The sequence below is a fragment of the Macaca thibetana genome, chromosome 3 (assembly GCF_024542745.1).
Source record: "Macaca thibetana thibetana isolate TM-01 chromosome 3, ASM2454274v1, whole genome shotgun sequence".
In the NCBI taxonomy this organism is placed as follows: Eukaryota; Metazoa; Chordata; class Mammalia; order Primates; family Cercopithecidae; genus Macaca; species Macaca thibetana.
The window spans coordinates 21,882,930-21,909,872 of NC_065580.1; positions in this window are offsets into that span (position 1 = coordinate 21,882,930).

A 26,943-nucleotide genomic window follows, 5' to 3' on the forward strand; every position below is an offset into this window, starting at 1 on the left:
GTTAGGGAGGAGTGCCTCTTTTTCTGTTGTTTGGAATAGTTTCAGGAGGAAGGTACCAGCTACTCTTTGTACCTCTGGTAGAATTTGTCTGTGAAGCCATCTAGTCCTGGGCTTTTTTTTTGTTTGGTAGGCTATTAATTACTACCTCAATTTCAGAACTTGTTATTGGTCTATTCAGGGATTCGACTTATTCCTGATTTAGTCTTGGGAGGGTGTATGTGTCCAGGAATTTATCCATTTCTTCTAGATGTTCTGGTTTATTTGTATAGAGGTGTTTATGGTATTCTCTGGTGTTAGTTTTTATTTCTGTGGGATCAATGGTGATCTCCCCTTTCTCATTTTTATTGTGTCTATTTGATTCTTCTCTCTTTTCTTCCCAGTCTATGTATTTTGTTAATCTTTTCAAAAATCCAGCTCCTAGATTCATTAATTTTTTGAAGGGTTTTTCATGTCTCTATCTCCTTCAGTTCTGCTCTGATCTTAGTTATTTCTTTTCTTCTGATAGTTTTTAAATATGTTTGCTCTTGCTTCTCTAGTTTTTCTAATTGCGATGTTAGGGTGAAGCTTAGTTTGGCTGGATATGAAATTCTGGGTTGAAAATTCTTTAAAAATGTTGAATATTGGCCCCCACTCCCTTCTGGCTTGAAAGGTTTCTGCAGAGAGATCCATTGTTAGTCTGATGGGCTTTCCTTTGTAGGTAATCTGACCTTTCTCTCTGGCTGCCATTAACATGTTTTCTTTCATTTCAACCTTGGTGTATCTGACGATTATGTGTCTTGGGGTTGCTATTCTCGAGGATTATCTTTGTGGTGTTCTTTGTATTTCCTGAATTTGAATGTTGGCCTGTCTTGTCAGATTGGGTAAGTTATCCTGGATAATATCTTGAAGAGTGTTTTCAACTTGATTTCATTCTCTGTCACTTTCTGGTACACCAGTCAATCGTAGGTTTGGTCTTTTCACATAGTTCCATATTTCTTGGAGGCTTTGTTTGTTCCTTTTTATTATTTTTTCTCTAATCTTGTCTTCACACTTTATTTCATTAAGTTGCTCTTCAATCACTGATATCCTTTCTTCTGCTTGATCTATTCGGCTACTGATACTTGTGTACGCCTCACGAAGTTCTCATGCTGTGTTTTTCAGCTCCATCAGATCATTTATGTTCTTCTCTAAACTGGTTATTCTAGTTATCAGTTCCTCTAACCTTTTATCAAGAATCTTAGCATCCTTGCATTTGGGTTAGAATATGCTCCTTTAGCTTGGAGGACTTTGTTATTACCCGCCTTCTGAAACCTACTTCTGTCAATTCGTCAAAGTCATTCTCCATCCAGTTTTGTTCCCTTGCTGGTGAGGAGTTGTGATCCTTTGTAGGAGAAGTGGTGTTCTGGTTTTTGGAATATTCAGCCTTTTTGCGCTGTTTTTTCCTCATATTCGCAGATTTATCAACCTTTGGTCTTTGATGTTGATGACCTTCGGATGGGGTTTTTGTGTGGACGTCCTTTCCTTGATGTTAATTCTATTCCTTTCTGTTTGTTAGTTTTCCTTCTAACAGTCAGGTCCCTCTACTGCAGGTCTGCTGGAGTTTGCTGGAGGTCCACTCTAGACCTTGTTTGCCTGTATATCACCAGCGGAGGTTGCAGAACTGTGACGATTGCTACTTTTTCCTTCCTCTGGGAGCTTCTTCCCAGAAGGGCATTTGCCAGATGCCAGCCAGAGCTGTCCTGTATGAGAAGTCTGATGACCCCTGCTGGAAGGTGTCTCCCAATCAGGAGGCATGGGTGTCATGGGTCAACTTGAGGAGGCAGTCTGTCTCTTAGCAGAGCTCGAGTGCTGTGCTGGGAGATCTGCTGCTCTCTTTAGAGCCAGCAGGTAGGAACATTTAATTCTGCTGAAGCTGTGCCCACAGCTGCCACTTCCCTGAGGTACTCTGTCCCAGGGAGATGGGAGTTTCATCTATAAGCCCCTGACTGGGGCGGCTGCCTTTCTTTCAGAGATGCCTTGCCCAGAGAGGAGGAATCTAGAGAGGCAGTCTGGCTACAGCGGCTTTGTTTACACTGTGAGGGGAAAACCGCCTACTTAGGCCTCGGTAATGGTGGACACCCCGCCCCCCACCAAGCTGGAGCATCCCAGATGGACTTCAAACTACTATGCTGGCAGCGAGAATTTCAAACCAGTGTATCTTAGCTTGCTGGGCTCCGTGGAGGTGGGGTCTGCAGAGCTAGACCACTTGGCTCCCTGGCTTCAGCCCCCTTTCCAGGGGGGTGAATGGTTCTGTCTCGCTGGTGTTCCAGGTGTCACTGGGGTATGAAAGAAAAACTCCAGCAGCTAGCTTGGTGTCAGCCCAAATGGCTGCCCAGTTTTGTGCTTGAAATCCAGGGCCCTGATGGTGTAAATACCCAAGGGAGTCTCCTGGTCTGAAGATTATGAAGACCGTGGGAAAAGTATCTGTGCCGGAATGCATCGTTTCTCAAGGTACGGTCCCTCATGGCTTCCCTTGGCTAGGGGAGTGAGTTCCCTGACCCCTTGTGCTTCCCGGGTAAGGCAATGCCCTACCCTGCTTCTGCTTGCTCTCTGTGGGCTGCACACACTGTCTACCCAGTCCTAATGAGATAAGCCAGGTACCTCTGTTGGAAATGCAGCGATCGCCTGTGTTCTATGTTGATTTGGCTGGGGGCTGCTAACCACAGCTGTTCTGTCGTGCCATCTTGCCCAGGTCCCCTGGAAAATAAAGTTTTCAATAGAATTTTCTTTCCTTCATTTTGTGTCGACTAATCATGTCCATATTGAATTTCAGCACTTAGGGCAGGCACTGGGAACATAACAGTGAACGCACAGAGGTTAGACTTCTAATGGAGAAAACAGATATTGTAGAATACATCACTAAAATAAATAGGAAATCACAAGAGTTTCCATGAAGGGAAAATGGAGGATATTATAATAGACAATACATTAGTTTGGGAGCTTGGAAAATTTAAACTGAGACTTTACATGTAGGATTTAATGAAGCACACACCATGAGGAAAGACTTGTAGGCAGAAGGAACAGCTTGTGTAAAGTCTCTGAGTTTGGAAAGAGGAATGAAAAGATAGATATATGAAGACAAAGTGATGTGAAATAATTTACTTTCCCCTTCTTTTTGGAAAAAAAATGAGGTGATACTGTGAGTTGACTCTATTTTTGTATTGCCTAAACTTAAATCCATTTTAATTAAGTCAAATATTTAATTTAGGATTAGTAGTGTAAGTCTAAATCTAGAAAAATAAACAAGATTGAAGGGGAGATTGTCTCTGGAGTACAAACTGGCCTTCCCCTCCTTTCAGTTGGTAAATGCAGTGTAAATGCATGTGTTTCAGAGATTGAATATCAGCAATATTATCTTCAAGAGAAATGTGACATGTGTTTATCTAGCAATACTTATCGTTTCTTTCATTTCCATTCTACCTAAAATCTTTTCAAAGTTTGTCCTAGAAAAGCATTAATTAATCTCTCTCTCTCATACACACATGCAGACTCTCCATTGGCAACAATTTGCCAGGCAGTGTAGAAAAGTTTCCCTCTCCCACCTTCACAGGCTGCTTTTCTATGTATTTGTTTTGTCTTCTACCAAACATAGGATATGGGCATTAAAACCTTAGTGGGTACAGCACAGGTAATCATGTAATTTGGGTTATAATTTGCTTAACCTTAAATATTTCATACTGGCACAGATTTTATAATAGCACATTTTATAAATGGTTGGAGTTAAGAAATATAGAAGAAAATAGTTATTATAAAATTTAGAGCTTTATTGTATAAAGAGATGAAAAAAGGCTGAAAAGATATTCCTAAAAACATTTTCAAAAATTCATGGATGGCAGAAGCTATGAAGAATAAAGTGGAACATTTAGAAGAGATTACTTTGAATTTGGGATATGCCATCATATAAGAATAGCAATTACTACTACAGAGTGTGAAAGAATACCACACAAAAATACACATAATATTGGTAGGATGATGTTGATTAAAGCATTCTAAATGACTATATGAGAGAAGACAGAAAGTAACCATATTGATTTTGAAAAGGGATCATACTTTGAGAAATTACAAAAGTACAAAAAGTAAAATGCAAACTTATGAACATCTTTCTGCCAATGAACTAAAAATCTTTGAAAAGATGGACAATTCATGATATCTATTTTTTCATTAAAACCAATTCAATAAATAATTGATCAATACTCTTAAGTACTTGAGACTGCAGAGACTGCAGTGAAAATGAATGCAAAAATTCTAGTCAGTCAGTGGAGTAGAAAATCTTTTATCCCTGAAAACTCGTAACCATGCAGGTTTTCAGCTAGAATTCCCACTATCTGTGGTGTTAGAAAAATTGTGGTTCTTGAAGTCAGGAGTTTAGTTTAGATAAAAATTTTCTCTGAATGAAGTTACCTGAACCTCAAAGTATTCCTCAAAATACATTCTGAAAAATATATTCAGATAGCCAAGAAAATCACAAAACACTTAAGGAAAACATAGCGTAAGCAAAAGCCAACAGAAACAATAGACTGAGAAGTCAGGCTCGCGAACTGGAATATTCAGACATAAAATATCACATACATATGCTTAAACTATTTAAATGTAGAGGGTTTCAAAAGAATTGCATGAACTCGGGAGGCGGAGGTCGCAGTGAGCCGAGATCACACCACTGCACTCCAGCCTGGGCGACAGAGCGAGACTCTGACCCCAAAAAAAAAAAAAAAAAAAAAAAAAAAAAACCACCAAAACAGAAAACAAAAAACTGGTTAAGAACAAAATTCCTTCAACTAAAAATAAAGCATAATCTTTAAAAGTGAAACAGGCAAACAAGCAAAAACCAAAACATAAGTTTTAATAACAGATACAACTAAAGATAGAAGTAGTAGAATGGAAGATAGGTGTAAAGACATCAACTATAATGGAGCCCAGAAAGAAAACGAGATGGAAAATAAGAATTGAAAGTAATAAGGTGACATTAGGGATAGAGTGAGGTCTAATATGTCTTTTAATCAGAGTTCAGGAAAATAAGACAAATAATGTGCTGAGGCAACATTTGAAGATCAAACATCTTCTGGAACTTATGAAAGACACTAAACTATATATTTAAGATACAAAGTAAATCTCAAGCCACATAAATTAAAAAATAATTCTTAACCTCTAACGTACAGTAAATGAAAATCGTTGGTAATCTCAAAAACAGTCATAAGTAGATAACTTTTTAAAGAATAGCAATCAGTTTAATAGATAACTTTAAGAACAGTGGAAGTCAGAAGAGAGTAGGATAAAATATCTATGAAATTATTACCTATGAATATTTCTAGTGAGAAAAATAACTCTATTCCTGGAATCATGTACTAACTGAAGAAAAGAAAATTGTAGTCAAGCAAACTGTGAATGTGCTAATAGAAGACCAATGCTGAAGGCAAGAAAGAAACATAAACAGAAAACAAAACAAAAAATCAAACACACACACACAGAAAGCAAGGTGATAGAAAGAAATCCTAATATACCGATTATTTATAATAAATACAGGTGGACTAAATTCCTTTTCTTCATTTCACTTTACCCATTACATTTCTGTAAAGAGTGGGGATTATGGGAGCTGCAACTCAAGATGAGATTTGGGTGGGGACACAGCCAAACCATATCAATATTGCAAAAGAAAAAGTGAAAAATACCTCTATTCCCAGCTGACATGTTTTTTTTCTTTCCAATTTTTATTTTAGGTTCAGCGGTACATGTGCAGGTTTGTCGCAGGAATAAATTGCAAGTGACAGGGGTTTGGTGTGCAGATTATTTCATTACCCAGGAGATTAACATAATACCTGATAGGTAGTTTTTGAATCCTCACCCTTCTCCCATCATGTACCCTCAAGTAGGTCCTAGTGGTTTTTGTTCCCTTTTTTGTGTCTGTGTACTCAATGTTTAGCTCTCATTGATAAGCGACAATGTGTAGTATTTGATTTTCTGTTCTTGTGTTAATTCACTTAGGATAATAGACTCCAGCTCCGCCCATGCTTCTGCAAAGGACATGATTTTATTCTTTGTTATTGCTGTGTAGTATTACATGTTGTGTATGTACCACAGTGTCTTTATCCTCTGCACTGTTATTGAATATTTAGGTTGATTCCATGTCTTTGCTATTGTGAATAGTTCTGTAATAAACATAGGAGTGCATGTGACTTTATGATAAAATGACTTGTATTCCTTTGGACATATACCCAGTATACCGTATTGCTGGGTCAAATGATAGTTTTATTTTAATTCTTTGAGATATCTCTACACTAAAACTTTCCATAGTGGCTGAACTGATTTACGTTCCGACCAGTGGTGCATAAGTATTCCCTTTTCTCTGCAACACCACCAGTGTCTGTTATTTTTTGACATTTTAGTAATAGCCATTGTGAATGGTGCGAGATGATATCTTATTTTGATTTGCATTTCTCTAGTGATTAGTGTTGTTGAGCATTTTTCATATGCTTGTTGGTTTTGTGTATATCTTCTTTTCAGAAGTGTCTGTTCATGTTCTTTGCCCATATTTTAATGGAGTTCTTAATTTTTGCTTGTTAATTTGTTTTAGATCCTTATCTCTGGAGATTAGACCTTTGTCAGATGCATAGTTTGCAAATATTTTCTCCCATTCTATAGGTTCTGTTTACTCTTAATGGTTTCTTTTGCTGTGCAGAAGCCCATGGGTTTAATTAGTTTCCATTTGTTAATTTTTGTTTTTGTTGCAATTGCTTTTGGACTCTTTATCATAAAATCTTTGCCATGGCCTATGTCCAGAATGATTACTCACAAGTTTTCTTCTAAGGTTTGTATAGTTTTAGGTTTTGTGTCTGATTTATTTTTTATTTTTATTTTTTTTGAGACGGAGTCTCGCTCTGTCGCCCAGGCTGGAGTGCGGTGGTGCGATCTCGGCTCACTGCAAGCTCTGCCTCCCAGGTTCACGCCATTCTCCTGCCTCAGCTTCCCGTTATATATGATTATTTAATCCGTCTTGAGTTAATTGTGTATATGGTGCAAGGGAGGAATCCAGTTTTGATCTTCTACTTATGGCTAGCTGGTTATCCCAGCACCATTTATTGTATAGAGAGTCCTTTCCCCATTACATTTTTTTCTCCATTTTTTGAAGATCAGAAGATCGTAAGTGTGTAGACTTATTTCTGGGTTCTCTAACCTGTTTTCGTACCGGTACAATGCTGCTTTGTTACTGGAGCCTTGTAGTATGGTGTAAGTCAGGTAATGTGCTGCTTTCAACTTTGTTCTTTTTGCTTAGGATTGCTTTGACTAGTCAGACTCCTTTTTGGTTTCATATAAATTTTAGAATAGTTTTTTCTAATTTTGTGAAGAATGCCATTGGTAGTTAGATAGAACTAGCATTGTATTTTTAAATTGCTTTGAACATTGTGGCCATTTTAACAACATTGGTTCTTCCTATCATGGATTTGTTTTCACATTTGTTTGTTTTGTTTCTCTCTCATTACAGAGATCCTTCACAAACCTGCTTAGCTGTATTTCTAGGTATTTTGTTTTTTTTGGTGTGGCTATTGTGAATATAATTCCATTCTTGATTTGGCTTTCAGCTTGGATGCTGTTGGTGTACAGAAATGCTGCTGATTTTGTACATTCATTTTGTATCCTGAAACATAGCTGAAGTTGTTTATCAGATATAGGAGACTTTGGGAAGAGACTATGGCGTTTTCTAGATATAAAATCATATCAGTAGAGAGAGATGGTTTTATTTCCTCTTTTTAAAATTTGGATGCATTTCATTTGTTTCTCTTGACTGATTGCTCTGGCTACAACTTCCAGTACAATGTTGAGTAAGAGTGGTGAGAGTGGGCATTCTTGTCTTGTTCTGGTTATCAAAGGGGATGCTTCCAGATTTAACTCACTCAGCATGATATTGGCTGTGGTTTTGTCATAGATGGCTCTTATGATTTTGAGGCATGTTCCTTCAATGCCTAGTTTGTTGAGGATTTTTATCCTGATAGGAAGTTAAATTTTATCAAAAGGCTTTCACCACTTATTTAGATAATCATGAAGTTTTTGTTTTTACTTCTGTTTATGTGATAAGTTGAATTTATTGATTTGCGTATGGTGAACAAACGTTGCATCCCAGGAATAAAGCCTACTTGATCATGGTGGATTAGATTTTGATGTGCTGCTGGTTTTGGTTTGCTACTATTTTGTCAAGGATTTCTGCATCTGTGTTCATCAAGGATGCTGGCCTGAATATTTGTTGTCATCGTCGTGTCTTTGCCAGGTTTTGATATCAGGATGATGCTGGCCTCATAGAGTGAGTTAGGGAGGAATCCTTCCTCCTTATTTTTTGGAATAGTTTCAGTAGGAATGTTACCATCAATTATTTAGATAGTTGTGAATCCATCTGGTGCAAGAGTTTTTCTAGCTAATGGCTTTTTTATTACTGATTCAATTTTGGAACTTGCCATTGGTCTGTTTAAGGTTTCCATTTCTTCCTAGTTCAATTTTGGGAGGTGGTGTGTTTCCAGGAATTTACTCATTTTTTTTCTAGTTTTTGTGCATAGAGGTTTTCATAATAATCTCTGAGGTTTATTTTTGTGAGGTCAGTGATAATGTTCCCTTTGTCATTTATGATTGTATTTATTTGGATCTTCTCTCTTTTTTTCTCTGTTAGTCTAGGTATCAGTCTATTAATCTTATTTATTCTTTTAATGAATCAGTTGTCATCTCATTGATCTTTTGTACTGCTTTTTGCATCTCTAGTTCTTTCAGTTAAACTCTGATTTTGGTTATTCCTTTCTTCTGCTAGCTTTGTGGTTTGCTTTTGTTTTTCTAGTTTTCATAGATGTAATATTAAGTTGTGAATTTGAGATCTTTGTAACTTTTTGATGTGTGTGTTTAGTGCTATAACATCTCCTCTCAACACTGCTGTAACTGTCTCTCAGAGATTCTGGTATGTTTTATCTTTGTTTTCATTAGTTTCCATAAATTTCTTGGTTTCTGTCTTAATTTCATTGTTTACCCAAAATTCATTCAGAAGTAGCTTATTTAATTTCCAGATAACTCTATGATTTTGAGAGATCTTCTTAGTACTGATTTCGATTTTCATTGAACTATGGTTCTAGAATGTGGTTGGTCTGATTTGGATTTTTTTTATTTGTTAAGAATTGTTTTATGGCCAAGCATGTGGTCAATTTTAGAGTATGTTCTATGTGCAGATGAGAAGAATGTATATTCTGTTTTTGTTGGGTAGAGTGTTCTGTAGATATCTGTTAGGTTCGTTTGGTCAAATTTCAAGTTTAGCTCTCTAATATCTTTGTTAGCTTTCTGCCTCAATGACCTGCCTAATACAGTTAAGGGGTGATGAAGTTCATTATTATTGTGTGATTATCTAGGTCTCTTTGTAGGTCTTCAAAAAATTGTTTTATGAAACTGGGTACTCCATTGTTGAGTGTATATATATTTATGACAGTTACGTCTTCTTGCTGAATTGAACCCTTTATCATGCCCTCCTTTTGCTTTTTTGATTGTTGTCAGTTTAAAGTCTGTTTTGACTGAAATTAGACTAGCAAATCCTACTCTTTTTTATTTTCCATTGGCTTGGTAGATATTTCTCCCTTCCTTTACTTTGAGCCTACAGCTGTCATTCCATGTGAGATGGGTCTCTTCAAGACAGAAGACAGTTGGATCTTGCTTCTTTACCAACTTGCCACTCTGTACCTTTTAAGTGGAGGCGCTTAGCTCATTTCTGTTCAAGGTTAATGTTGATATGTGTAGATTTTATCTTGTTATTGTGTTGTTAGCTGGTTGTTATGAAGACTTGATTGTGTAATTGCTTTGCAGCATCAATGGCCTATATATTTAAGTTTATTTTTGTGGTGGCTGCTAATGGTCTTTCATTTCCATGTTTAACACTCCCTTAAGAACCTCTGTAAGGCAGGTCTTGTGGTAACAAATTCCTTTAGCATCTGCTTGTCTGAAAAGAATTTTATTTCTCCTTCACTTATGAAGCATAGTTTGACTGGATATGAAATTCTTGGCTGGAATTTTTTTCTTTAAGAATGCTGAATATGCATTGCCAATATCTTCTGACCTGTAGGGTTTCTGCTGAAACGTCTGCTGTTAGCCTGACAGAGTCCCTTTGTAGGTGACCTACCCCCTCTCTTTAGCAGCTTTTAATATTTTTTTTTTCTTTCACATTGACCTTGGAGAATCTGACAAATATGTTGTCTTGGGGATGGTCATCTTGTATAGTATCTCATAGGGGTTCTCTGAATTTCCTGGATTTGAATGTTGACCTCTCTATTGATGTTGGGGTAATTTTCATGGACAGTATCTTCAAATCTGTTTTCTGTGTTGCTTATTCTCTCTCCTTCTCTTTCACAGACACCAATAAGTCATAGGCTTATCTCTTTATATAATCCCATATTTCTTGGAGGTTTTGATCATTCTTTTTTCTTAGTTTTTGTCTGAGTCGATTCAAAGAACTAGTCTTTGAGCTCTGAGGTTCTTAACTCAGTTTGGTGTATTCTGCTGTTAGTATTTCCAATTGTATTATGAAATTCTTGTTTTGTGAGTTTTTCAGCTCTATTAGATAGGTTTGTTTGTTTTCTTTAAGTGGCTATTTTGCCTTTCAGCTCTTGTATTATTTAATTGGATTCCTTAGCTTCCTTGGATTGGGTTTCAACTTTCTGCCAAATCTCAATGATCTTCATTGTTATTCAGATTCTGAATTCTTTGTCTGTCATTTCAGTCATTTAAGTCTGGTTAACAACCATTGTAGGTGAGCTTGTGTGGTCATTTGGAGGTAAGGAGGCACTCTGATTTTTTGAGTTGCCAGAGTACTTGCACTGGTTCTTTCTCATCTTTGTGGGCTAATGTTCCTTTAATGCTTGACATTGCTGTCCTTTGGATGGGGCTTTTGCTTTTATATTATTTGATCCTCTTGAGGGTTTGACTGTGGTGTAATTTGGGTTCTGTCACCTGGCTTTATTAATGAGTAATTTCATGGGGCCAAGACTCAGCTTAGCACTCCTGAGCTGCATGTTGTAACACTGGATGGATGGAATCATACCCATGGCTTTGTTCTCTGGCACTTTATGATTAAGCACCTGCTGTGCTAGAGGAGTAGAGGTGTTCCTGGTCTCCTGGCAATAACACTCCAGTGGGGGGTGTCAGCAAAAGCACTTTGGTCAGGGCAGTGGCAATGGGGCCTGCCTTCATGTGTGTGCTTGGTGGCAGTATGGCAATATGGTGGGTCTGCACTTGTGCTGGTGGTGGCAGGGCAGTGGGGCGCACACACACCAATGAAGGTGGGGTGGTGATAGCCACACATGTGCATGTGCTGGTGGCAGTGGGGTGGTGGCATGGCAGTGTCATACATGTGTACCAGTGATTGCAGGGTAGTGAGGTCTGTGCACACAAGCAAAGCAGTATGCGGAGGCTGTTGGCAAGTGGGCACCAGCAAAGTGGTGGGGGGAGGCTGTGGGTGGGTGTGCATCAGTGAGGGCCCATCTTTGAAGTTCTCCAACAGTTTGGTGGGGTATGCTGGCAAAGGAGCTATGGTGGTGGCTGCAAGGAAATGCTCCAGTTGGGCATCAGAAGCTGTGCTGCAAGCAAGTGCAACCAGGCAGGGACTCTGGGAGAGGCTAGCAAATGGGGGAGCTCAAATCAGACTGGCCCTGGAATACAGGCAAGACAGCTTGGCTCTGTCCAGGTCTGACAGTCAACAAAAGCTAAAACCATTTAGAGAAATGTGGCAAGCCTTGTGGGATGGGTGTCCCTGGCTGTGCTCCACTGCAGCTGTTCCTGCACCAAACTCTGTGCTCCACACAGGCTGGAGTCCTATCCCTTCCACCTCTCAAGGCAGCTCTTCTTGTCAGCTCATACATCCATTGGGGTTATTGGGTCTCCTGCAGCTAGGATTCTGGAGGTCCGTAGTGAGACTTGATCACTCCTTACCTATTTAACTCATCACTTCCTCAGGAGCTGCTGGGTTCCAGGAGTGAGTCCTGGTGCAGAGTTCTCAGCTTCCTCCCCCTTTATCCCTCTCTCTGTCCACTCTTCCTTCTGAAGTTCTACTTGGAGTGCCAGTCTTCTTGATGCTCTGGTCTCTCAGTGGGAGATGCTCTTCTTGGCTGTGCCTAGTTGACCACTGTGGCTCTTTTTACATGATTGTTTACAGAGAAGTCTCATGGAATATACAAAAAAAATCTGCTACAACTAATAAACAAGTTTAGCAAGGATATAGGATATTAAATTTAATACAATAAAATCTATAGCATTTATACATAATGTCAAAAAATTAGAAATTGAATATAAAATAACTTTCAAAATAACAGCAAATATATGACGTAAGAGCTAATCAAACAAAAGATATGAAAGACCTGTGTACAGAACACTACAATATACTGCTGAGAGATATTAGGGAAGATCTTACCAAATGGAGAGATATACTGTCTTCATGAGTCAGAAGATTCAATTATTATTAACGTATAAATTATCTCCACATTGATCTATAGATTCAGTACAATACCAACCAAAAAATTAGCAGGCTTTTTTTCTTTGGTAGACATTAACAAACATTCTAAAATTACATGGAAATGTAAAAGACCTAGAAAATTTTTAAAAGCCAGAAAATTAGAACCAATTGGAGAACTAACATTATGTCATTTAAAGACTTAAGATTTAGTCAACAAGACTATGTGTTATTGGTGCAAATAGAAAAATGGAACAAAATAGAGAGCTAAGAAATATACGGAAGCACAAAGATGTCAAGATAACTCAGTAGAAAGGAATATTCTTTTCAACAAATGTTGCTAGACTAATTGGATGCTCATATTATAAAAAATTAACTCCTATTTATACCACTTACTATATACGAAAATCAACTCAAATTGGATCATGGACCTACATGTAAAGTCTAAAACAATAAAACGTATAAACAAAGAACAGGAAAAAAACCCTTTATTTGAATTAGAAAACACTTTATTAGACATAACTTCCAAATTACACCATGTAAAAGAACAAATTCAGCGAACTTCACACAATGTGAACACTACTACCCTTCAAAGGACACTGTTAAGAGAGTAAGAAGTACATTCACAGACTGGAAGAAATATTTGCAATCATACAATTGATAATGGACTTTTATTCAAGATACAGAAAAACTCCTCAAGACTCAAAAATAGACTTCCACTTTCAGGAAGATGGAGTAGGCATAATTTTCCCTATTCCTCATATTATGTATAGCTAAAACCATAGACACACTTGTATAAAACAAGCATAATGACTCTGAAAGTTGGAGATAAATAGGCAAACCCGATAAAGATGTTGGAACCTGTGGAATTTCTTAGGTTTTATTTTTATCTCCAGTAACCCTGACTGGTAGTAACAAATGCCGTTTCTCTGCCTCTCTGCTGTGTTTGTAAAGACCATGCGATGGGGAGCCTGAACTTCCACCTGCACCCAGCAGTAAAAGGCACCTCATTCTCCTTATTAGTGGGTGTCAGAGGAAACCTAGTGGATAGTAAATACTTATACCGTGCTCAGCAGCAACAAGCCACATCCCCCAAGAGGGGTCAGCAGAGACCACACAAGGAGGCTGGACTTTCACCCCATCTGGGAGTAATGAGGAGTTTTTCCCCTTCCCTGTAGGAGGGTTATCAGAGGAGGCCTAGTAGAGCATCAAGACTTTCACTATTTCTCAGTAGTAATAAGGACATCCCCATAGTTTAGGAGGAGGCCGGGTGGGAATAGTAATAAGGTATACCTTCCTAAGCATATTGTTGTCAGTGGAAGTCTAGAGTGGAGCCTGAACTCCTGCACCCACTCAGCAGTAACAAGGAACCTCTCCCCCTTATATGCCAGCCTCCATTGGCACCTAGAGGGGAGAGGCTTCTTGTTACTGAGGAGAGAACTGGACTTCCATCCCTACCTGGAAGTAATGAGGTTGTGACCTCTTCCTTCAACCATAGAAGCAACGTTACAGGAGGCATCCTAAAACAGAACATTTAATAAAACCAGAGTCTTACAATGTCCTACCCAAAATGATGGTATTAATTGAAATCGTTTGTTATTCCAAGAATCAGGACAATCTCTAATGAGAAAAGATAATCAACAGGCACCAACACTGAAATGACAGGTGCTAGATTTGTCTAATGGGGATTTTAAAGCACTGTCACAATAGTATTTCAACAAGCAATTATGAACATATTTGAGACAGATGAAGACAAAAGAGAAAAGCTCAGCAAGAAACTAGAATGTACATTTTTAAAAACTAAGTGGATATGTTATAACTAAAAATGTCTGAAATTAAAAACTGACCATCCGCAGTGTTGGCAAGGAAGTAGTGAACTTGGAACTCCCACAGACTGCTTGTGGGAATATAAAATGATACAACCATTTTGCAAAATGATTTGTCAGCTTCTAAAAAAGTTAAACATACACGTACCATATGATCCAACATTTCCCTTCCTAGATATTTACCAAGAGAAAAAGATTTGCACATGAATGTTCCTAGTGGCTTTACTTGTATCAGCCAATACTAGAAATAATGCAAATGCCCATCAACATGTGAATGGATAAACAGACTGTCCTAGTCCATACGGTGCAATACTACTCAGAAATAAAAATGAACTATTGATATACGCTATAACATAAAAATGTAAGGTGATTATGTAAAGTGCAAGAAGCTATACAAAGATCAATACATACTGTAGGTTTTTATTTATATAAAGTTTAGAAAATGCCACTTAATGTACAATGACAGAAAGCAGATCAAAGGTTATCTACTTTGGAGGGATAGTGTAATTACAAAGTGGCACAAGGAAACTTGTGCAGATGATGGATGGATTCAGTATCTTAATTGTGGTGATGGCTTCATGGATGTATACCTGTACCAAAACATCAAATTATACACCTTAAATACGTATAGCTTGTTATATGTCTATTATACCTCAATAAAGTTGTTGATTTTCAAAAAATTATGTCTATTAAAATCCCTAATTAAAAAAATTAATTTTGATGATATAAATTTCTGTTTTCTTCATATACCTGTAGTAAAATATATCAAGAAACTTTAATGTGGAATTATTCTGTTTTTTAGACTTCTGTGTTCCAATCAAGGAAAGGTAATTTCTTGCCATTCTGGGAATTATTTTTCATTTCTACTCTAAGGCTCCACTTAAATATAACACTTTTGATTTATAACCATAATAAAATGTTCCTAAAAAAAGCCATTGAAAATGAGTATCACCTTTGATCTTGAGATTTTATTTTTGTACATATTGAAAACTATTATGGCCATAATGAAAAATTTTTTTTTCAAAAAAAAAGCTTGACCTTGAGGAGGGAAAAAAGGGGGTTCTGGTCTTTAAAATTAGAGGAATCCACATTGGTGCAAACACAGCCAAAACAAACACAGAGTCTGTTTATGAATGGAAGGACAGAATACTAATGACTTCTCACTCCCAAATTTCAAAAGTATCAGAAACATCAAGCTAACATACAGACTACATTTTTACAGACCCAAATTCCTAATATCTGTCACCTGACAGAGACCAAACCCCTGTTGTCTGCTAGAAATCTCTAGATGGTCAAACTATAAAATCAAAGAACAGATTACTTCACTTTTCCCATATGTAAGAACAAAAATTAGCTGTGCACGAATCAGCATTATAACCAGAAACAAACATAACTACAAGTATATATTTAGCATGTTAGAGTTGAAGTATTGAATTTCTACTGCAAACGAGACTTACCAGAGGAATAAAGATAAATTGATTATCTCGAAGTGTAGAGTTCAGACTTTAGGGTACACAACTTTATTGGCTACAATTGTAGAACTCAGTCCAATAATGATTCAGTGAAAACTCTAGAAATGAATTATCAAAAGGCAGTTCAGAAATACTGAGTTAGTTGTACCATGTTAATAATTTATCTACATTTACGAAGAAGATTTAGCTGCTGTCAGTAAACAAAGACAAAAACAGACTACTAAGAGAAAGTGGAAAGAGGGGAGAGAAAATTTGGAAGAGTGAATTTTGTTGTTATAAATTTGTAGCTAGGAAAAGAGCCAGCTGTAGTAGTAGTAGAGTATCTTGAGGGTCAAAAGGAAGCAATTTTGTTTCTTCATGAATTCTTCAGAAAGGCTTGAAAGTTTATCTGGCATACATAGAAGAAGATGGGTGAAGATGCATTTGTATTTCTATCTTGAGTGGTTGGAAGATGAGAGCCGTTTTTTTCTACTAAATTTTAATTACTTAATGAAAAGTAGGACAGAATTGTCAGCTGAATGTTGGGTTATCAGGTGAATGCTATGAGTGCAGCATAGTAAGATATTTGAGATATTTGAAGAAATTTGGTTAGAAAAAGGAAGGCGTGTAGTGATCATCTTGCAAAGCTGAAAAGCATGCTATCTACAGAAATATGGTAGGATTCAAGACATTTCCAAAAGAAAAGTATTTTTTTAAATCCAATCCAAGTAACATTTTTTAAACTCCTAATTTGACTATGAAATTTGTTTTTCCGTAAGTTAGGTTAATTTCAGAAGTCATTTTTAAAAAATTCCGAATATGTATATTATGCAATTTTCACTATTCAGGATGTTTTATTTCACATGGTACCAATTTCCTCTTAGGCTTTATCCCTTCATCTCATAAATCCTTCTTTGGTCCTTATTCTGTAATCCTCCTACTTTTAGTGTCTGTGGTCATTCTGGGTCATTTCTCCATCACCGTCCTTTATATTGATCCTTTTATTTATCTTTATTTAATTTATGTATTATTACTATTATTATTATTATTATTATTTTGAGAAAAATTCTCACTATCACCCAGGCTGGAGTGCAGTGGTGTGATCTTGGCTCACTGCAGTCCCCCCCTCCAGAGTTCAAGCAATGCCTCAGCCTCCCGAGTAGCTGGGATTACAGGCATGTGCCACCATGGCTGGCTACTTTTTGTATTTTTAGTAGAGACAAAGTTTCGCCATGTTGCCCAGGCTGGTCTTGAACTCCTGACTTCAAGTGATCTGCCGGCCTTGGCCTCCCAAATTGCTGGAATTACAGGTGTAAGCCACAGCACTCGGCCATATTGACCCTTTAAAATAAATATTATATAATATTATCATGACAGCAGATGAGTTGCAACATATATGAGCTACAGTTGCACTTGATGCTGTATACTGACTCACTCTGGCCTAGAACAATAGAGGGATGCAAATCCCAGGAAACATAATTCCAACTTAGGTTAGTTGACAGTACAGAACTACCATAGACATTCAGAGAGACACAATAAAAAACAAAAATCATTAGATTCATGAAACAAAAACACAATGCAAACGAAAGAATATTGAAATAAACCTTTATATTAAGGCTTCAAAATTTTTGTGTACTTATACTTAACAGTATACCTGAATTTGGCCTAATCATATTTCAATGCTCAGTAGCCACATATGGCTAGTGGGAACCATAATAGCCCACAAAAGTCTGTATGTATGTATGTATGTATGTATGTATGTATGTATGTATTGAGATGGAGTCTCACTCTGTCGCCCAGGCTGGGGTGCAGTGGCGCGATCTTGGCTCACTGCAAGCTCCGCCTCCCGAGTTCATGCCATTCTCCTGCCTCAGCCCCTCCAGTACAGTAGCTGGGACTGCCTTAGGCGCCCGCCACCACGCGCGGCTATTTTTTTGTATTTTTTAGTAGAGACAGGGTTTCACCGTGTTAGCCAGGATGGTCTCGATCTCCTGACCTCGTGATCCACCTGCCTCAGCCTCCCAAAGTGCTGGGATTACAGGGGTGAGCCACCACGCCCGACCAAAAGTATTTATGTTAAAGATTTTAGACAAATGAAAATCTTATGGCAGATTTTTATAATTTAATGGAATATTTATATATTTTAGATGTAAAACTCTTCAACAGAATGCAACAAAAAGAAAAAGTAAAGAAAAATGAGGGCAAAAATAAGACATTTATAAAATCAAGGTAAGATATCCAAACAATAGAATTTCAAGAGAAAAAAGAAAGAAAATTGACAAAGGAAATTCTTTGGTTTTCAGAGAAAAGAGCCACTGAGTACATACTGACTACATTGATGTTCGAAGTTTTAATTCCTATGCAGACACAGGGATATTTGAGTATAAGAAGTTTGATAAATTATAGAAATGCAGCATATATTCTCATTTAGCATAACGTCATAAAAGTTATGAGTCCTAACTTTCGTCAGCTTCTTCCTTGACCTGGAAGATATACTCATCTAGTATGAATACTTCCCTTCAGGAATGCAGGCAGCATAATAGTTAATTAAAATGTTGGAGTCATGATACGTGTGGTAGCAGCGATTAAACTCAGAAATAGAGAAAACCACAGACATGCAGAGTCTTTTGTGTAAACCCATTAGGACCCTTTGCTCTGGACCACTTATGAACCACTGCCCTGCACTAGCTTCAGCATTTGTTAGGATTCCTGCCACCTGCTACATTCCATGCATTTCACAGCAAGCACCTAGTTTGGTTCCAGTGTTCTTAAAGTATACTCATTGTAGGTGGTATTTTTCCAGGCTAACTTCCCAATCTGTATCCTCCTGCAAGCTCCTTATAGCCCCACCACTATGCCAGTGAAGGAAGCCTCTCTCAGTTCTTAGAGCATGTGAGGACAGGTTCACTTCAGGAACTGACCCCTTGACTCATTATTAGAATTGATGTGACCCCTTGGTACTGAGAGTTACCTGTCAGAATTTAGGATATGTTAACTCATCAATTCCATGTCAGAATTCTTATAGTTTGTCATATATGTTAATGACTACTAAATACTGGTCTGTTGGTCAATGAAGAAGATATCAAGCGTTTCAAGGGAAATTGAAACAACAAGGATATTTAATTCATTTTTTATAAAACTAAGTTTATAATTTTAAACTTATAAATTTAAGTTCAATACTTTAAAAATTCTGAAATAATACTGATACGGTTTGGCTGTGTCCCCACCCAGATCTCATCTTTAATTGTAGTTCCCATAATTCTCACATGTGGTGAAAGGGACCCAGTGGGAAGTAATTGAATCATGGGAGTGGCTTCCCCAACTAGTCATGAGAGTGAGTAAGTTCTCACAAGATCTGATGCTTTATAAGGGGCTTCCCCTTTTACTGTGCCCTCATTCTTCACCTTCCTGCTGCCATATGAAGAAGGACATGTTTGCTTTCCCCCTCTGCCATGATTGTAAGTTTCCTGAGGCCTCCCCAGTCCTGCAGAACTGTGAGTCAATTAAACCTCTTTCCTTTATAATTTACCCAGTCTCAGGCAGTTCTATATAGCAGCATGAGAATTGACTAATACAAATACCATTCCCAATTTTGTTGTAAAATTATCCTTCATTTTATGAAATGATAGAAGTGGTAATTGGCTGTTTTATTTGAAATTACCTTGTTTGGGCAAATAAAAATTTGACTGCCAAGGAAAAAAATAAATTAGCCACTATCTATTGTTCTTCAAATATTGAATTGAAAATCCTAGTGACATTGGATCTAATTCACCATGGCAGGAATAGCCATCTCTCTCAGTATACATTGCAAAGCTGACTATATATTTTCAAAATTACATTAATTCTAAATGTAAGTCAAAATCTGAAATGCAATTGATTGAAAAAGTATATGTAAAACAACCAGGATTTTGATAGAACTTCTCACTTTTAGCTTAAAAAATCTTTAAACACGTTTATCTCAATTAACAGGTTATATTTTGTCTCATGAGTTACATGTCTGAAAGGTAAGGATAGCCACACAGGAATTCAGCTGTTAAGATCTGGCTCTGCTCTTCATTGGCCTTATTTAATGACAGTCTTCCCAATACTAAAGAAGAAACAATGACATGGGATTCTTTTCAGTGTTCTTGAATATACCAATATCTGTCCCACTCTGAGGTCTTCACAATTGTCAAAATTGTACTCACCCTTTTGAGCAGCTTGCCTGCTTCATGGTAATCACAAATATTTCTTAAATGAGTAAATTAATTTGTGGTATATGTCAATATAAAAGGGAGGCAACTGATAAGAGGAAAAGTAAGAATTGCATTTCAACAGTGTAAAATAGCACGAGATAAAACAGAATTCTTTCTCTGTGTAAATAAACATACAAGGTATTATTTACTCTTGACTAATATAGCTATTACTATATTTAGATAATTGGGAGATATCCCAGCAGATGGACTGTTTCCTCCATATTTACATATTCTGCCCAGAACCCTTTTAGCTTGTTGGAATTTCTTTTAAGAATTCCAGTTTTCCAGCAGTGATTTTCCAAGCCCACAGTTTCTACTCACACACGTTATAAATACTTTTAATGCCAAGTTCCAACTCCAGAGCTGGATGACAATTTTACATCTCTAATTCTGAGTCAGATGGAGGCATTTCACACGCCTGCGTGGCAGCAGTGGGTGTCCAAGCTGTTTAGCTTGCTGATCCTTCAGCATTTATCTTCTTACGGAAATTTTGAAAAGCATAAAAAATGCTGAAAAAGCTAACCTTTAGGTCTAGCATGGTGATTTGTAACCCCATACCTGACAATCATTCATAGGAAAGATTATGGTATGAATTGCTAGAGGCTTTAAAAAGACCCAAAACTTGATGAGTCCCTCAAGCTTTTTCCTGGTTTCATGATGAGAAAGACAAGAGGGCGTGTTTCCAGGAGAAATTTCATAGCACCCCTAAAGAGCCAACGCTTTAATTAGAACAATATTTCAAGTGTCAGTGGATAAGACTACTAAATAAAACTGGGGGATAAGCTGGTGGAGGTGAGAAAGTCCTTGAAGGCCCTTTAAGCTCTCTGGAGAATAGAGCAATGTGTAATATACATCCTAGAAGAGAACAATAATTAAAAGTGATTTATGCCTCCAGATCTCAGTATAATCAAATGTCCTCTTATTTTTCTCACAAATGGACTTATGTTTTGTTTTCAATGATTATGTTGATGATGCATTACATTTCTTTACAGACAGTGAAATGTTTAGCTTCTCTTTTTCACATTACCACTGTCTCTACTGTATTTTATGCTGAATTTAGATCTAGTCTATAGGCATGGTAGAAATATGCTGTTTGCTCTATCTGGGATACCCTTTCCTCTTTCCTCACGGCTATTTCAGAAGAGTAAGTCTTGTATATTCTTTGGAACTTGGCTGAAATTTCCTTCACAAAGTCTTTTTATAATCGAAGAATACTGGAATTGCTGTTCTGCCTCAAAATACTGTTACCCCTCTGTTTCTTCATGTCCTACCACTTTATGCATTGTGCCTATTTGGTCCTGGGTTTATACCAGGAAGCGATAAACCTCTATATTGTTGTAGTTAAAAACTTGGACTCCCGAATCACAATATGCCTGCACTGCTAGCTTTGTGGCTAACTAGCTTTGTAGCTTTGGGAAAGTTATTTAATGTCTCTGGGCATTAATTTTTTATGTGTGAAGTGGAAATGATCCCAGGTAGTTTCATAGGTCTGCCGTGATGATAGTATGAGGTAATGCATATAAAGAACTTAGCATGGTGCCTGGCTGAGTAAACTGTCCGAAATGGTTTTCATTATTTTTGATATTATTATTTTCTGTGATGACAAGAACTTGTGGTTCATAGTAGAGACTGAAGAATATTTAATCAATGATTAAGAAACATTATTTATTTTATTTATTTATTTTATTTATTTATTTTCTTAAGGAGGTCATTTTATTTATTTTTTTAAGGAGGTTATTTTAAATTTAAAACTAAACTATTAATAAACTAAAAGTGTCAAAAAAAACCTCTTCTGTTCTGCCCTCATAAATGGGAGAGTAAAATAGATAATATCTTTAGAGAGGGAAGATACTGGAGCTCAATAGATGTATTTTGGGTTAACCTCAATGCAACCAAGACCATTTTCAGTAGAAAGTTGTAACAAAAGATTTTGATAGCACAGGTCTGTTTTTTGTCATTACATGCAGTGTCTGTCTTTGGTTTGAATTGCTGGTACTTTCTAAAATATTACATATACCCACATTCAAATATGCAGATAACATTTTAAAGTATTTGATATTTTAGATTTTTCATGTTGTGTTTTTGTTGCATGAATATATCATCTTTCCCTACTCTGAGAATCTGCCTGTCTCTGCGATAGGCAGGAAATCCAGTAAGTTCTGAGAGTCATTACCTTAGAGGATGTTCATATTCGGTTGGTGCAAAAATAATCGTGGTTTTACCATTAAAAGTAATGGCAAAATCCGCCCAGGCACGGTGGCTTATGCCTGTAATCCCAGCACTTTGGGAGGCCGAGGCTGGTGGATCATCTGAGGTCAGGAGTTCAAGACAAGCCTGACCAACATGAAAGAAACCCCATCTCTACTAAAAATAAAAAATTAGCTACGCGTGGTGGCTCATGCCTGTAATCCCAGCTACTCGGGAGGCTGAGGCAGGAGACTCCCTCGAACCTGGGAGGTGGAGGTTGCAGTGAGCCGAGATCACACCATTGCACTCCAGCTTGGGCAGTAAGTGCAAAACTCTGTCTCAAAAACAAAAAAAAAAAGTAATGGCAAAATCTGCAATTACTTTTGCACAAATTGAGCAATCATGGATTGCTCTCCCAGTTTAGATAGTAATGTGGAATAGTCATTCCTATTTGGAAGGAAAAGAGTTAACCAGCAAAACAGAAACAGAAGGAAGATAAGATTTCTTATAGTCCTCTTCTTGGTGGTTAGTATGTTAGGTTTCCTATTGGGGATTACCTTAAGTTTCAAGTTCACCACCTGGCTTTCAAAGACATGATGATAATGAAAATTATTATGCCTTGCATTTACATACTCCTCTGCAATTTATAAAATGCTTTAACAACCACCAATTCATTATTCCTTGTACTTGCCATTCTGGATGAAGACCAATCAGCAGAGAGCTGTAAACCTTGTGTGGATTATTGAATCTTCCAGGATGGCTTTGAGTGTATCACAATATAGCATAGCTGGGCTCTGAAAATGTTACTAAGTTGTTGAGAAGGATATGTTTTTCGCTATAACAGACAGTATTCTCTTTGGAAAACCCACAAAATAAACTTCCTCCTACCATAATCGAGGGAATACCTGTCCTTCTCTTGAGCAATTTAATCATATGGAGATTGGCACTATAGAACTGATTTGAAATCTTCATATATTGACTGATAAAATGATCAAATCTGATTTTGCCAAAAAGCAAGAGCAAGGACCCAGGACTTACATTAGCCTCATTCTTGGCTACCTTAAATGGCTCTATGCTTTTTTCTTCTTTATCTATTTCAAATTTATGGTATCTTGCCATATTTATGTGTCACTGTAAACTACTTCACGTCCTTTTTTTAAATGAAGAAGGGCATACATTATTAAAGTGTTTTTGCATGTAATGTTCTATTTGAATCTCATATGAGCCCTCTATAAAAGGCATATTACTAACCCAATTTTAACTATCCACCCATATTTCTCACTCTTTTCCCCAAAAACAGTGAGACATTTTCTGCAAAGTTTGAGGCTGGCAAAGAATTATGATTGGGATTCTGTACTCTGTAATCCTGGATCCTGCTTTGTATAATAGATCCCAAGTGCAGGCTTATGCAAGCAGACAGCCTGGAATCCATGCCAGCACTGTGTCTCTCCAGCACTGATTAATTTCTGTGCCTAAAAGCCATGTGTTCATTGTGGATGATAAGCTTGTTGCACAAACACAAGCTAACCACATTGAGTAAGTTTGGCATTAGTTCTGCATGAACCCCAGTGAGAAGGATATTTGCCAAAAGGAAGAAAAAAATTCCTGCCAATTTAGGCATGAATGAAATGTTTTAAGGCATCTGTAGACTTTTACATACTAATAAGAAAAAAACATATGTTTTATAAAGCTGATTTGCAATTAATTTAACCAAACAGGTTGCACTGAGGAATTCCAGATTCTAGACTTTGAAAGTGGTCTAGACATGTCCATAGCAATGGAGGCACACGAATACAAATAAATATAAAATCACTAATAATCAAAACATGCTATCTATTGTACTAACTTTGACGGAAATACTTATATACAAAGAAAGTAACGACACTGTTTTGTGGTGTACTAAAATGTGATTTCTATGTATGTAATTATAGAAGCTTGAAATTTCCAGATCAGTCTTCTCCTCCTCCTCCTCCTCCATAAAAAAGGCAAGCAAAGAATAAAGAAAAGGAAAGAAAAAGGGGAAAATAAAATCTGTGAAGGAGCACGACCACATGAGCAATGCCATCATAGATTGGATCACCTTGAGAATCATGCTCTATTTTCGTTTTCCTTTTTGTGTTAACATAGACACAAAGTTCTACCTTTATATTGTTCTAAAAGAATTCTTTTCATATTTGTGGGACAGAAAGGTGAAGGGAGGCCATGTGTATGTGGTCCAATTAGAAACATAGGCTTTTAGAGCTGGCAGGAAACCTGAGGATCACTTACTGGATTCTCCCACCTGGCGCAGGAAGTCTTTCTGCTGCGTTTCTGACAGATGGTCAGCGAGCCTTTGCTGGGAAACCCCAGCAGTGAGAAACTTAGCACACGCCCACTACCACCACCACTATGGGGAGGAAGACTTGTTCAACCCTACAGGCATCCTTGCTAACTTCTTTTTTGTGTTCTTGCTTTTTGGAGCATTAAAAGACAGGCACTTCCTTTCTACTATATGACAACCCTTTAAATCAATGAAAGAGCTTTTATGATTGTCCTACTCTGATCCTAAGTTAAACCCATGTGTTTTCCTCATCTGCTCAACATGTGGCATTGCCTTCAGAATCTCCACTAGCCTGGTCACTCTGCTCTTAATAGAATCAACCTGTTCATGATTGCCCTAAAATGTGATTACCCAGGAAGGGATCATTTAGTTTGGACTGCAGTGGGACTATGACTCCTGTGTTGAGATTACAAAGTACTTTTATTGGCCTGGCCTAAGATTGCATTGCTTTGTAATGACTGCATCAACATTAATTGCATTTGTAAGGATTAGAGTTACATAAGCTCTCTAAACATCTAAATTTTTCCATTAAACATGATTTTAGCCCATAATAGATTTTTTTTAACCACAGACTTAATAGTAAGATCATAGGCTAAGTTTTTTTAATCACATACTTAATGGTAAGATTATATGCTAAATCTAATAAAATTTATCAGAATTTATAAATTTATATCAGAATTCATGAATTTATCAGAATTCATGAATTCTGATAAATTTATCAATTTAACAAATTTGGATGTGGTGGCTCACGCCTATAGTCCCAGTACTTTGGGAGTTCTAGTTTGGGGGATCACTTAAGCCCAGAAGTTTGAGACCAGCCTGGTCAACATAGTGAGACCCTCATCTCTACAAAAAAAATGTAAAGAAGAAAAACTTGGTTGGGTGTGGTGGTTTACACCTGTAATCTCAGCTACTTGGGAGGCTGAGGCAGGAGAATTGCTTGAGCCTATAAGGCAGAGGTTGTGGTGTGCCACGATGGCGCCACTGCACTCCAGTCTGGGCCACAGAGTGAGACCCTGTCACAAAACAAAACAAAACAAAAAAACAAAACGAGAAGAAAAGAAAAGAACAACATATTTTGTTGTGGTGGCACACACCTGTAGTCCCAGTTTCTCTGGAAGCTAAAGTGAGATGAATTCTGGAGCCTGGGAAGTCGAGGCTGCAGTGAGTCATAATCTTGCCACTGCACTCTGGCCTGGGCAGCAGAGAAAGACTCTGTTTCAAAACAAAAAATCAGAATTGCATGTAAACCAAGTCCCTCCCAAATTCTTGATTTTTGTGCTACAGATACATTATCCAGACTTCCTTGTAGGTAAGTCTTATTTTGAATCATCTTTGTATGTAACCTAAATATATTTTTCTTTTTCTTTTTAAGACAGGGTGTTGCTCTGTCACCTATGCTGGAGTGCAGGGACAGGATCAGAGCTCATTGTAGCTTCAACCTCCCGGGCTCAAGTGATCCTCCAGCCTCAGCTTCCTGACTATATGAAGCTATAGGCCTAAATATTTCTATGTAACTGGAGAATCTGGAACTGGTACCTTACTCACACATGGTAGGAATAGTCGTGCCTGACTATATTATGTGCATAACCAGGATATTGAGCAAGGATTCTAATATGAAGAAGTATTCTTTATATTTTTCCTCTTTTTTTAACTTATTTTAACAAATACTTTTTTTTTCTATCCTTAACAACCCACTGGCAGCTTTTGTAGCTTTTCCTGCCAGTTTCAATTAATGTAAACTCAGTTTAAAGCACCTTTCATACTCCCACTTAAATGTCATCTTCCTTTCTCCAACTAGTACCAGGTAGGCTTTAACTTGAGAGACTTGGAGTGGGCAGGATGCTCTTTCACTCTCCTTCAATCCCTGGGAGGGGAAAGGGCAGGAAGGCAGGGCCCAAGGAGGTTTGCTCTGGCTGGGGACCCAGATTATCTTCCTATATCAATGTATAACTCCTCTGGTGTTGAGTGTTGTGATTGGCAAGAGTGGAGAAGTGATGCCACTTGCCTGATTTATCACAGTTCCCATCCCTCTATCTGATACTGAGTGCCACTTCATGGTCTTAGGAAGCAAGTGTCAACATGCTGAATCTTGCATGGCACACTGCATAATTCTCTCATGTCCTGTGGGAGATCTCTATCTGGTTGAACCTATAGCACCATTTCTTCCTCATAGATCTCAACACTGGCAGAATATCCCAGGCCCTCTTAGCAATGGGCAATTGAGTCTTGTAGTCTTTCACTTGTGTTCTTGACAAGTGATATTTTTGAAATCTCTTTTCTTTGGTTTGGGGAAGGGAAAAGACCGCTCCATTTCCTTATTTGAAAGGGAGAGAATTAATGTCTTAGCAGAAGCACTGGACATGCCCTAAGGACTGTGATCTCATGGTTCTCTCTTTTGCTTCTCTCATGTTGTCTACATGTAGAGTGAAGGCAATTGATTGGGGTAATG